This window comes from Papio anubis, chromosome 1 (assembly GCF_008728515.1).
Source record: "Papio anubis isolate 15944 chromosome 1, Panubis1.0, whole genome shotgun sequence".
NCBI classification, from domain to species: domain Eukaryota; kingdom Metazoa; phylum Chordata; class Mammalia; order Primates; family Cercopithecidae; genus Papio; species Papio anubis.
The window spans coordinates 92572717-92586712 of record NC_044976.1 but is presented as its reverse complement, the minus strand read 5'-3'; the positions used below and the strand labels follow the sequence as shown (position 1 = coordinate 92586712).

General features: G+C 42.1%; 1 pseudogene across 1 annotated transcript; it reads left to right on the top strand.

Annotated features, from left to right (window-relative positions):
- Positions 1-8731: 8731 nt before the first annotated feature.
- LOC101016724 lies at positions 8732-9296 on the top strand (annotated as a pseudogene). Its single transcript, XR_650742.4, has one exon. The product of XR_650742.4 is annotated as a 60S ribosomal protein L12 pseudogene (transcript).
- Positions 9297-13996: the final 4700 nt, after the last annotated feature.

The window sequence follows — 13996 nt, the reverse complement described above, 5'->3', positions numbered from 1 at the left end:
GGCGTCACAGAGAGACTCCTCAAAAAAACAAACAAAACAAAACAAAAAACATTAAACCATCATTCACATGAGAAAAATATTCTAATACTTATGTATTTCTTCTCCTATCACTCCTATCACAATCCCCAAATTATTCTAGTACCCATATATTGTAAATATCATTAAACAAAACATTATATTGTGACTAAAATAACAGAAGCCTAAAACTCCTTATTTACTCAGAAAGTATGCAAAAATTACTAACTCATGCCTCCATGTAGAATAATATTGTTTTTCAATTTTTAAAGCATAGAAGTAGTGCATTGGTGTTAGGAGCTAAAAAAAATGAGTGTAACTCCAAATAAAAGCAATAAATTTATTCTCTTCTTCTATCATAATTTCACTTACCATCTTAATTACTAACATTTCCTAAGATACCTCTTATCCTCACTTCAAGAAAACTATTTCATATGCTTTTGCTACAAGCCTAATTCCAATCCTAATATTTATCTATTCAGGCCAAGGAATAACTATTTCAAACTGACATTGGATGACTATTCAAATCTTAAAACTGACAGTCAGACAGAGGTCCACACTTCTAGAGGTGAAGTTATCACACACCTACAATGCTTGCAGAAGCCAAAGCACCTTCCTCATGGTTGCCTGGGCCAGCTGGGCATCTCTAGCAGGTACCCCCGATGAGAAGTGCACCCAGGCCAGCACTAGCAGCAGCCCCACCATCTGTAGTTGGCTCACCTGGTGCTGTACCCCACTGCCAGGTCTGATGATCCAAATGACAACTGCTGCAGCTGGCATGGCTGTCAGGCACACACTGGGTCAGGTCATCACTGGGAGCTTCAGAAGAGTAAGTAATGCTGAGCCGTCAAAGCCTAATGTCTCTAAGTAGGGCCCTCAGAAACCCAGCTGGCACAGCAGCAGCAACAGCAGCAGCAGTTTGGCCCTTGCTTCTATGAGATAAACAGTTTTTGGAGTGTGCCCAGAATCAGAGTGACATAAAGCTCTGTGAGGAGGGTTTCAGTAAGGTGTTGAAACAGTGCAGACTTGCAGATGAATTAGCCTAGTCAAAAAATTCAGATTGAAGAAATGAAAAATCGGCTCACCTGACCAAGTTAATTTAGCATGAAAAATATAGTTGACAATAAAGTATAAAGTGTAAAACCATCAGTTAAACTTCTCTTTCATTAATAGCTTCCTTGCTTCAGAATTGCAATGGAAAAGAGTGTTCTTACTGTATACAAGTTCACTGAGATGGTATAGAATCTCAGGCTGGGCAAATGTTTGTGTGGCCTCCTTAAACCTGCCATTGTGGTGTTATTGTTTGTGAGTTAGTTGAAATAACGTGATTGTCTTTTAAAAAAATTTTTGTAGAGAGGAGGTCTCACTCCTGGGCTCAAGTGATCCTCCTGCCTCAGCCTTCCAAAGTGCTCACTTACAGGTATGAGTCACTGCACCTGGTTGTGATTTCCTTAAAAAAAAAAAAAAAGACACTCATCCCCAAGTTACATTACTTCTGAATGATATCTGTACTAGTAGCACCCTTCATCACATGGTCAATCATAGTATTTTTTTTTTTTTTTTTTTTTTTTTTGAGATGGAGTCTCACTCTGTCGCCCAGGCTGGAGTGCAGTGGTGTGATCCCGGCTCATTGCAAGCTCCGCCTCCCGGGTTCATGCCGTTCTCCTGCCTCAGCCTCCCGAGTAGCTGGGACTACAGGCACCCGCCACCTTGCCTGGCTAGTTTTTCGTATTTTTTAGTAGACGGGGTTTCACAATGTTAGCCAGGATGGTCTTGATCTCCTGACCTTGTGATCTGCCCGTCTTGGCCTCCCAAAGTGCTGGGATTGCAGGCGTGAACCACCGCACCCGGCCAATCATAGAATTTTCAATGTGGGCTGGGCGCGGTGGCTCACGAACTGTAATCCCAGCATTTTGGGAGGCCAAGGCGGGCGGATCACCTGAGGTCAGGAGTTCAAAACCAGCCTGGTCAACATGGTGAAACCTCATCTCTACTAAAGAGACAAAAATCAGCCAGGCATGGTGGTGCATGCCTATAGTCCCAGCTACTTGGGAGGCTGAGGCAAGAGAATCTCTCAAACTCGGGAGGTGGAGGTTGCAGTGAGCCAAGATCGAGCCACTGCACTCCAGCCCAAGCAACAGAGTGAGATTCCATCTCAAAAAAAAAAAGAATATTCAACGTGATACATACATTTAGACCCAAATATTAATTGATTCTTTAAATATCTACTTGTATTTTTCATCACTATACAAATTTTAGTTACTGCCAAAAACCTCTTCCATCAGCAGATGAGAAGGAGTAGGAATTACATCATTTTTACTTAGCAGATGATGATGATGACACAGCCAAACAGATGCAGATACAGCAGCCATCCAGGCAATCTTACATAACAGTATTGGATATTTGGGATTCATATTATCAATGGAATGATTTCTATTGTACTTGAACATATGAGAATTTTAACAAATTTTATTGCTCAACCCCAACCCTGATATTCCCACTGGGACATTCTCCCATGGCTCCCTATTGAGAAAACAAACTATTTTGCTTTGTCTCAGTAAATCTTCCCACTTTGTGATTCCATCATGGTAACCTGATTCCCTCCTTCCCACTAACTAGGGCAAAACAAAGGCACCTGGGCTCTGTCCTGATTCATATTCACAGCCTGCATTCAGTGTGGGTCATGTTCTCACTAACCAGAGTCTTCTCACTGGTCTCTTAGCATTGAGTCATTCTTCACTGCAATTTTACATACTACTTGCTGATTTATTATATTTGTACTCCTTCTTCATAATAACCACCACAGTGTAATTTTACATTTATTGTAATTATATGATTAAAATCTTCCTCTACCACTAGACTGTAAATTACATAAGAACAGGAACAATGTGTTTGCTCACTATGAATTTGCAGTGCCTAGCTCAGTACCTTAAGTATTAGACACTGGAGAAATATCTATTGAGTAAATGAATAGCAATTTAAAACATAGGGGTGTGGAGTTTTTTTGCCAATGGATTACTTTGAGTCAAGACTCTACCTTACTCAAGCATAAGAGGTTTCCCAGCGCCTCTCAGACCAAACCCAAAAAAGTCTTCTTGATAATGGTCCTCTGTTGCCACACACACGTTCCCTTCACCTTTAAGGGGTGCCACTGCTCCAGAAAGGTGCCGCTCTATCCAGTCTTCAGAACAAACTGTGGCAATTTCCACTCCTTTGCACTTGTTCATGTTCTATTCCAAATCATGGTTCTGTTCCTCCAAATCCTTAAGATGGTAACAGGTCATGACAGCTGTATTATTTTCAAGGGATTTAGGTTTCAGAAAAATCCTAGGAAGTCCTTTTAAAAAAAGAACCTTCAGGCCGGGCGAGGTGGCTCACGTTTGTAATTCCAGCACTTTGGGAGGCCGAGGTGGGCGGATCACGAGGTCAGGAGATTGAGACCATCCTGGGTAACACGGTGAAACCCCATCTCTACTAAAAATACAAAAAACTAGCCGGGCACGGTGGCAGGCGCCTGTAGTCCCAGCTACTTGGGAGGCTGAGGTAGGAGAATGGCCTGAACCCGGGAGGCAGAGCTTGCAGTGAGCCTAGGTCGCGCCACTGCACTCCAGCCTGGGAGACATAGCCAGACTTCCCCTCAAAAAAAAAAAAAAAAAAAAAGAACCTTCAGCTGGGTGCGGTGGCTCATGCCTATAATCCTAGCACTTTGGGAGGCTGAGGTGGGCAGATCACTTGAGGTCAGGAGTTCAAAACCAGCTTGGCCAACATGGTGAAACCCCATCTCTACTAAAAATATAAAAAAATTAGCCAGGAGTGGTGGTGCACGCCTGTAGTCCCAGCTACTTGGGAGGCTGGAGAATTGCTTGAACCTGGGACACGTAGGTTGCAGTGAGCCGAGATTGCGCCACTGCATTCCAGCCTGAGCAACACAGTGAGACTCTGTCTCAAAAAAAAAAAAAAAAAACCTTCACCTCTAGAGGGGCCAGGATCCATTTAGTGGCTTCTGAATATGGCAACATAAATGTGGCAGTTACACTAATTCCAGGAATTAAAACTTGAGATTTTAAATCCATTTTACCTTATTAAGAATAAAATGCACCAAGTGGTCTCTTAATAAAGTGAAATTAATTTTAATTCATTTTGTTTGTCTTGATAAAGCAAAAAAACTATGAATAAAAATGTGATCACTTCCTACAGCAATTAATTCATCTGTGAGACTTTTTTTTTTTTTTTTTTTCTGTATGCTTTGTTATAAACACTTAAAGCTTGTGAGCTCTTGTTGGGCTTCCAGCAGTACATTATAATTTCAAAAGGGTTCTGTGATCAAATACATCAGGGAAACTGATGTATAGGGTATTACGGGACACACAAGGACACTGGTTTGTTTTGTTTTTATTTTTTTGAGACAGGGTCTCGCTCTGTCCCCCAGGATGGAGTGCAGTGGTACAATCACAGCTCACTGCAACCTCTGTCTCACAGGCTCAAGTGATCCTCCCACCTCAGCCTCCCAAATAACTGGGATGACAGACACGTGCCACAACGTTTGGCTAATGTTTAAATTTTTTGTAGAGATGGAGTCTCCCTTATTGCCCAAGCTGGTCTTGAACTCCTGGACTCAAGCGATCCTCACACCTCAGCCTCCCCAAAATGCTGAGGTTACAGGTGTGAGCCATGGCGCCTGGCCTGGAAGAGTGGTTTTTTAAAGGAAAACAAACAGTTGAATATCAGATCTGTAAATGTCAAGAATGAAAAAAAAAAAAAAAGCAGTCAATGTTAGTGACACTGCATTTATACAGCACTTGTAGAAGCACTTTAAAGCACCTGAAAACAAAAATGTATTCCCAAAGACAGAAATGTTATCAATATTATTTATCTTTTCTAGACAGGAGAAAAATAACTTCCTAAAAGTGACTATATAATCAATTTCTGATTTACATTCCCTGGTTTTTCCCCCAAAATAAGTTTAGAAGATTAAATTTCCCTCCCTGAGAACTGTGGTGTTATGGCAAGGGTATCATTAAGTACAATATGTAGTAAATTAAAGCTGTACAGGCATTAAAAACATATAAATCATGTATAAGCACATTCAAGAATTTAAATTATCTATAGTATGGAAGAGTAAAGAATTTGAAGTTGAAGGATCTAGGTTTTGATCATGGCCACAATACTAATTACTGAGATTTTCAACAAATTACTTAACTGAGTTGTTGCAAAGAGCAAATGAGTTTACATATGCAAATCTTAGAAACATAACACGATGTCTGCTGTGAATTCATGTTATAAATTTACCAATGTTGTGAGAACTGGATTGTAATGGGGAAACAGTAGAGGCATTAATAATAGGAGCTGTCACTTACTGGACATTTACTAAGGGCTTTTCATGCCTCTTCATTAACTCCTCACACCTGCCCAATGTGGTAAGTATTCTATTTGGTGGAACCATGGGGACTTTCCATTTCTGTCGGTTAAAAATGGTCAGTTATCGCTGGGCACGGTGACTCACGCCTGTAATCCCAGCACTTTGGGAGGCCAACGTGGGTGGATCACGAGGTCAGGAGATGAAGACCATCCTGGCTAACACGGTGAAAACCCATCTCTACTAAAAGTACAAAAAAAAAAAAATTAGCCAGGTGTGGTGGCAGGCGCCTGTAGTCCCAGCTACTCTGGAGACTGAGGCAGGAGAATGGCATGAACCCAGGAGGTGGAGCTTGCAATGAGCCAAGTGAGCACCACTGTACTCCAGCCTAGGCGACAGAGCAAGACTCCGTCTCAAAAAAGCAAAACAAACAAAAAAAAGGTCAATTATGAGCAGTTTCATATGGTTCAAACTATCCTCTTGCTGGTTTAGAGAAACTGAAAGACAGAGAGACTTGGGTAAGATAAAAGAGCTGGTGCCTGGTAAAACTGAGGTTGGTAAGCCAACACCGGTTGATGTCAGCACCAACACTCTTGGCCAATATGTTATATAAATTCCCAGCATAGAGGCAAGTCTAATAGTTTAGCAGATGTAAACTCTAAGTTTTAATCAAGTATTGATTGCATGCTATCAGATAATATACAATCAAGAAATGATACCACAGCAAATTCAGCATATGAATCAAATGTACACATTAATTAAAGCAGCACAAGCAAAGATGGCTGAATAGGAACAGCTCCAGTCTGCAGCTCACAGCGTGATCAACACAGAAGATGGGTGATTTCTGCATTTCCAACTGAGGTATCTGGTTCATCTCATTGGGACTGGTTCCCAAGGATGGCAAGCCGAAGCAGGGCGGGGCATCACCTCACCCCGGAAGTGCAAGGGGTCAGTGGATTTCCCTTTCCTAGCCAAGGGAAGCTATGATAGACTGTACCGGGAAAATTGGGACACTCCCACCTTAATACTGTGCTTTTCCCATGGTCTTAGCAAACAGCATACCAGGAGATTATATCCTGTGCCTGGCTCAGCAGGTCCCACGCCCACCCACAGAGCCTTGCTCACTGCTAGCTCAGCAGTCCAAGATCTAACTGAGAGGAGGCAGCCTGGCTGCCGGTGGGGGGTTGTCTGCCATTGCTGAGGCATGAGTAGGTAAACAAAGCGGCCTGGAAGTTCCAACTGGGTGGAGCCCACCACAGCTCAATGAGGCCTGCCCTGCCTGCCTCTGTAGACTCCACCTCTGGGGGCAGGGCATAGCTGAACAAAAGGCAGCAGAAACTTCTGCAGACTTAAATGTTCCTGTCTGATAGCTCTGAAGAGAACAGTGGTTCTCCCAGCACAGTGTCTGAGCTCTGAGAATGGATAGACTGTCTCCTCAAGTGGGTCCCTGACCCCCATGTAGCCTAACTAGGAGATACCTCCCAGGAGGGACTGACTGACACCTCACAGCCGGGTGCCCCTCTGAGACGAAGCTTCCAGAGGAAGGATCAAGCAGCAATATTTGCTGTTCTGCAGCCTCCGCTGGTGATACCCAGGCAAACAGCGTCTGGAGTGGACCTCCAGCAAACTCCAACAGACCTGCAGCTGAGGGACCTGACTCTTAGAAGGAAAACAAACAAACAGAAAGGAATAGCATCAACATCAACATAAAGGACATCCCTACCAAAACCACATCTGTAGGTCACCAGCACCAAAGACCAAAGTTAGATAAAACTACAAAGATGGGGAGAAACCAGAGCAGAAAAGCTGAAAATTCTAAAAACCAGAGCACCACTTTGCCTCCAAAGGATTGCAGCTCCTCTCCAGTAACGGAACAAAGCTGGATGGAGAATGACTTTGATGAGTTGACAGAAGTAGGCTTCAGAAGGTCAGTAATAAACTTCTCTGAGCTAAAGGAGGATGTCTGAATCCCATCGCAAGGAAGCTAAAAACCTTGAAAAAAGATTAGATGAATGGCTAACTAGAATAAACAGTGTAGAGAAGACTTTCCTAAATGACCTGATGGAGCTGAAAACCATGGCACGAGAATGACGTGACACATGCACAAGCTTCAATAGTCGATTCAATCAACTGGAAGAAAGGGTATCAGTGATTGAAGATCAAATGAATGAAATGAAGGGAGAAGAGAAGAGAAAAAAGAGTAAAAAGAAATGAACAAAGCCTCTATGAAATATCGGACTATGTGAAAAGACCAAATCTACATTTGATTGGTGTACCTGAAAGTGATGGGGAGAATGGAACCAAGCTGGAAAACACTCTTCAGGATATTATCCAGGAGAACTTCCCCAACCGAGCAAGGCAGGCCAACATTCAAATTCAGGAAATACACAGAACACTGCAAAGATACTCCTCGAGAAGATCAACCCCAAGACACCTAATTGTCAGATTCACCAAGGTTGAAATGAAGGAAGAAATGTTTAGGGCAGCCAGAGAGAAAGTTTGCATTACCCACAATGGGAAGCCCATCAGACTAACGATGGGCCTCTTGGCAGAAAATCTACAAGCCAGAAGAGAGTGAGGGCCAATATTCAACATTCTCAAAAAAAAGAATTTTCAACCCAGAATGTCATATCCAGTCAAACTAAGCTTCATAAGTGAAGGAGAAATAAAATCCTTTACAGACAAGCAAATGCTGAGAGATTCTGTCACCACCAGGCCTGCCTTACAAGAGCTCCTGAAGGAAGCACTAAACAGGGAAAGGAACAACCAGTACAAGCCACTGCAAAAACATGCCAAATTGTAAAGACCATCGATGCTAGGAAGAAACTGCATCAAGTAACAGGCAAAATACCCAGCTAACATCATAATGACAGGATCAAATTCACACATAACAATACTAACCTTAAATGTAAATGGGCTAAATATCACGATTAAAAGACATATACTGGCCAGTGGATAAAACCAAGACCCACATCAGTGTGCTGTATTCCGGAGACCCATCTCCGTGCAAAGACACATATAGGCTCAAAAATAAAGAGGGTGGAGGAAGATCTTATAAACAAATGGAAAACAAAAAGGCAGGGGTTACAATCCACGGTCTCTGATAAAACAGACTTTAAACCAACAAATATCAAAGAGACAAAGAAATACATAATGGCAAAGGATCAATTCCTTAAGAAGGCTAACTATCCTAAATATATATGCAATACAGGGCACTTGAATTCATAAAGCAAATACTCAGGGCCTACAAGATACTTGGAACTCACACAATAATAGGAGACTTTCTCTTGGCTTCCGGCTCCAGAGGAGGCCAGGTGCAACAACCCGATGGATTCTGAATCTGGGTTTGCATCGACACCAGCCGCCTCCACCATGCCGCTGAAGTTCGACCCCAGCGAGATCAAAGTCATAAACCTGAGGGGCACCGGAGGTGAAGTTGGTGCCACTTCTGTGCTGGTCCCACGATCGGCCCCCTGGGTCTGTCTCCGAAAAATGTTGGTGATGACATTGCCAAGGCAACGAGTGACTGGAAGGGCCTGAGGATTATAGTGAAACTGACCATTCAGAACAGACAGGCCAAGATTGAGGTGGTGCTTTCTGCCTCTGCCCTGATCATCAAAGCCCTCAAGGAATCCCCAAGAGACAGAAAGAAACAGAAAAACATTAAACACAGTGGGAATATCACTTTTGATGAGATTGTCAACATTGCTCGACAGATGCAGCACCGATCCTTAGCCAGAGAACTCTCTGGAACCATTAAAGAGATCCTGGGGACTGCCCAGTCTGTGGGCTGTAATCTTGATGGCCGCCACCCTCATGACATCATAGAATGACATCAACAGTTGTGCTGTGGAATGCCCAGCCAGTTAAGCACAAAGGAAAATATTTCAATAAAGGTTCATTTGACAACTGGTGGAAAAAAAAATAATGGGAGACTTTTAACACCCCACTGTCAACATTAGACAGATCAATGAGACAGAAAGTTAACAAGGGTATCCAGGAATTGAACTCAGCTCTGCACCAAGCGGACCTAATAGACATCTACAGAACTCTCCACCCCAAATCAACAGAATATACATTTTTCTCAGCACCACATCGCACTTATTCCAAAACTGACCACATAGTTGGAAGTAGAGCACTCCTCAGCAAATGTAAAAGAACAGAAATCACAACAAACTCTCTCTCAGACCACAGTGCAATCAAATTAGAACTCAGGATTCAGAAACTCACTCAAAATCCCACAACTACATGGAAACTGAACAATCTGCTCCTGAATGACTACTGGGTAAATAATGAAATGAAGGCAGAAATAAAGATGTTCTTTGAAACCAATGAGAACAAAGACACAACGTACCAGAATCTCTGGGACACATTTAAAGCAGTGTGTAGAGGGAAATTTATAGCACTAAATGCCTACTAGAGAAAGCAGGAAAGATCTAAAATCGACACCCTAACATCACAATTAAAGAACTAGAGAAGCAAGAGCAAATTCAAAAGCTAGCAGAAGGCAAGAAATAACTAAGGTCAGAGCAGAATTGAAGGAGATAGAGACACAAAAAACCCTTCAAAAAAATCAATGAATCCAGGAGCTGTTTTTTTGAAAAGATCAACAAAATAGGTACACCACTAGCAAGACTAACAAAGAAGAAAAGAGAGAAGAATCAAATAGACGCAATAAAAAATGATAAAGGGGATATCACCACCGATCCCACAGAAATACAAACTATCATCAGAGAATACTATAAACACCTCTACGCAAATACACTAGAAAATCTAGAAGAAATGGATAAATTCCTGGACACATACGCCCTCCCAAGACTAAACCAGGAAGAAACTGAATCCCTGAATAGACCAATAACAGGCTCTGAAATTGAGGCAATAATTAATAGCCTACTGACCAAAAAAAGTCCAAGACCAGACAGATTCACAGCCGAATTCTACCAGAGGTACAAAGAGGAGCTGATACCATTCCTTCTGAAACCATTCCAATCAACAGAAAAAGAGGAAATACTCCCTAACTCATTTTACGAGGCCAGCATCATCCTGATACCAAAACCTGGTAGAGACACAACAAAAAAAGAGAATTTTAGACCAATATCCCTGATGAACATAGATTCAAAAATCCTCAGTAAAATACTGGCAAACCGAATCCAGCAGCACATCAAAAAGCTTATCCACCACAATCAAGTGGGCTTCATCCCTGGGATGCAAGGCTGGTTCAACATATGCAAATCAATAAATGTAATCCATCACATAAACAGAACCAAAGACAAAAACCACATGATTATCTCAATAGATGCAGAAAAGGCCTTCAACAAAATTCAACAGCCCTTCATGCTAAAAACTCTCAATACACTCGGTATTCCTGGAACGTATCTCAAAATAATAAGAGCTATTTGTCATATTGAATGGGCAAAAACTGGAAGCATTCCCTTTGAAAACTGGCATAAGACAGGGATGCCCTCTCTCACCACTCCTATTCCACACAGTGTTGGAAGCTCTGGCCAGGGCAATCAGGCAAGAGAAAGAAATAAAGGGTATTCGGTTAGAAAAAGAGGAAGCCAAATTGTCCCTGTTTGCAGATGACATGATTGTATATTTAGAAAACCCCACTGTCTCAGCCCAAAATCTCCTTAAGCTGATAAGCAACTTCAGCAAAGTCTCAGGATACAAATTCCATGTGCAAAAGTCACAAGCATTCCTATACACCAATAACAGACAATCAAACAGCCAAATCATGAGAGAATTCCCATTCACAATTGCTACAAAGAGAATAAAATACTTGGGAATCCAACTTACAAGGGATGTGAAGGACCTCTTCAAGGAGAACTACAAACCACTGCTCAGCGAAATAAAAGAGGACACAAACAAATGGAAGAACATTCCATGCTCATGGACGGGAAGAATCAATAGTGTGAAAATGGCCATACTCCTCAAGGTAATTTACAGATTTAATGCCATCCCCATCAAGCTACCAATGACTTTCTTCACAGAATTGGAAAAAACTACTTTAAAGGTCATATGGAACCAAAAAAGAGCCTGCATTGCCAAGACAATCCTAAGCAAAAAGAACAAAGCTGGAGGCATCACGCTACCTGACTTCAAACTATACTACAAGGCTATAGTAGCCAAAACAGCATGGTACTGGTACCAAAACAGAGATATAGACCAACAGAACAGAACAGAGGTCTCAGAAATAACACCACACATCTACAACCATCTGATCTTTGACAAACCTGACAAAAACAAGAAATGAGGAAAGATTCCCTATTTAATAAATGCTGCTGGGAAAACTGGCTAGCCATATGTAGAAAGCTGAAACTGGATCCCTTCCTTACACCTTATACAAAAATTAATTTGAGATGGATTAAAGACTTAAATGCTAGACCCAAAACCATAAAAACCCCAGAAGAAAACCTAGGCAATACCATTCAAGACATAGGCATGGGCAAGGACTTCATGACTAAAATACTAAAAGCAATGGCAACAAAAGCCACAGTAGACAAATAGAATCTAATTAAACTAAAGAGCTTCTGCACAGCAAAAGAAACTGCCATCAGAGTGAGCAGGCAACCTACAGAATGGGAGAAATTTTTTGCAATCTACCCATCTGACCTAGGGCTAATATCCAGAATCTACAAAGAACTTAAATTTACAAGAAAAAATCAAACAACCCCATCAAAAAGTGGGCAAAGGATATGAACAGACACTTTTCAAAAGAAGACATTTATGCAGCCAACAGACACATGAAAAAATGCTCATCATCACTGGTCATCAGAGAAACGCAAATCAAAACCACAATGAGATACCATCTCACACCAATTAAAACAGCGATCATTAAAAAGTCAGGGAACAACAGATGCTGGAAAGGATGTGGAGAAATAGGAACACTTTTACACTGTTGGTGGTAGTGTAATCTAGTTCAACCACTGTGGAAGACAGCGGCGATTCCTCAAGGATCTAGAACTAGAAATACCATTAGAACCAGCCATCCCACTACTAAGTATATACCCAAAAAATTATAAATCATGCTACTATAAAGATACATGCACACGTATGTTTATTGTGGCACTATTCACAATAGCAAAGACTTGGAACCAACCCAAACGTCCATCAATGATAGACTGGATTAAGAAAATGTGGCACATATACACCATAGAATACTATGCAGCCATAAAAAAGGATGAATTCATGTCCTTTGTAGGGACATGGATGAAGCTGGAAACCATCATTCTGAGCAAACTATCGCAAGAACAAAAAACCAAACACCACATGTTGTCACTCATAGGTGGGAATTGAACCATGAGAACACTTGGACACAGGGTGGGGAACATCACACACTGGGGCCTGTTGTGAGTGGGGGGAGTGGGGAGGGATAGTATTAGGAGAAATACCTAATGTAAATGATGAATTAATGGGTGCAGCACACCAACATGGCACATGTATACATATGTAACAAACCTGCACTTTGTGCACATGCACCCTAAAACTTAAAATGTAATAAAAAAAAAGTATAGACAAATCTTATTCAATCTTGAGTTCAGACGCTAGTTATATCGGGTGTCATTATAATATTCTGCTTTTGTTTATGTTTGAATTATTTATAATAATAAATGTTAATTGTATGTTACAGTGCATCAAAATGTGTTTGAGTAGTGGTGGTGATTGTGGGTAGCTCTTTCACTATAAAAAAAAATTGATCCCCCCCCCCAAAAAAAAAGCAGCGCAAGCTCGTTCAATGAACTCTTACCATCATTCATTCAGCCAACAAATATTTACTCAACATGAGGCTCAATTTCTAACTTTGTAGAAGGACCTTTTTTTCCATCCCTTTCCTAATTCTTACCATTTTACCAACTGGCTCAGCTCTCTTTTTAACAGTTATATTGTCCCCGCTTACAATGAGAATCTCATTTTGCCTTTAATAATCTGATTCACTTCAACGAAAGTGAAAGATTGTTGAGGAAAGCTCAATAAATGTTCAATTCGTTCATACCGAGTCCACCACCACACGTGAAACCTAATAGGGGTAAATAATCTCGACCACCTCTGAAGGGGTGGGTGAGAAAAGCTTTCTGCGATCTCACCGGCTCAAGGGTCCTCTTTAATCTGAACTCATCTGGAGAACAACTGCCCTATGATGTTCTTATAAACTTACTTGTTTTCTGTGCTTAGAACTTGTTTCTGGGTAGAGTGTACGCGTCTCAAGGGCAAAGACTCAGTCTTGTTCGTTGACTTCACACATTACCAGCAAATAGCGTGAATCAATAGACCTTTAATTAATGGATGAAGAAATATATTAGCAGTTTGGGAGAAGGTCCTTGAAGGCAGCGAAGCGAAAAGAAGAAGGGGGCGCTTGCGCACAAACAGCTGCTTCTGAGAATGAAAACTACGTAGTATTTCCGAGCCTCGGTGGCCGCTCAGGCTGCCCTTTAAAGAGACGTGTAGGAAGCCGGCTGCGGGGCGGCAGTGGGCGGAGCCACGACCCGAACGCCCGGAGACCGCACCAGGTGGAGGCAGTGTCTGCCGCACTCTGTCCTCTGACCACCAGGGGGAGCCCTGCGGCGCACTGCGCTCCGGGCCGCGCCGCCACGCTCTCTCGGCCCGCGCGCCCGCCGCGCACCG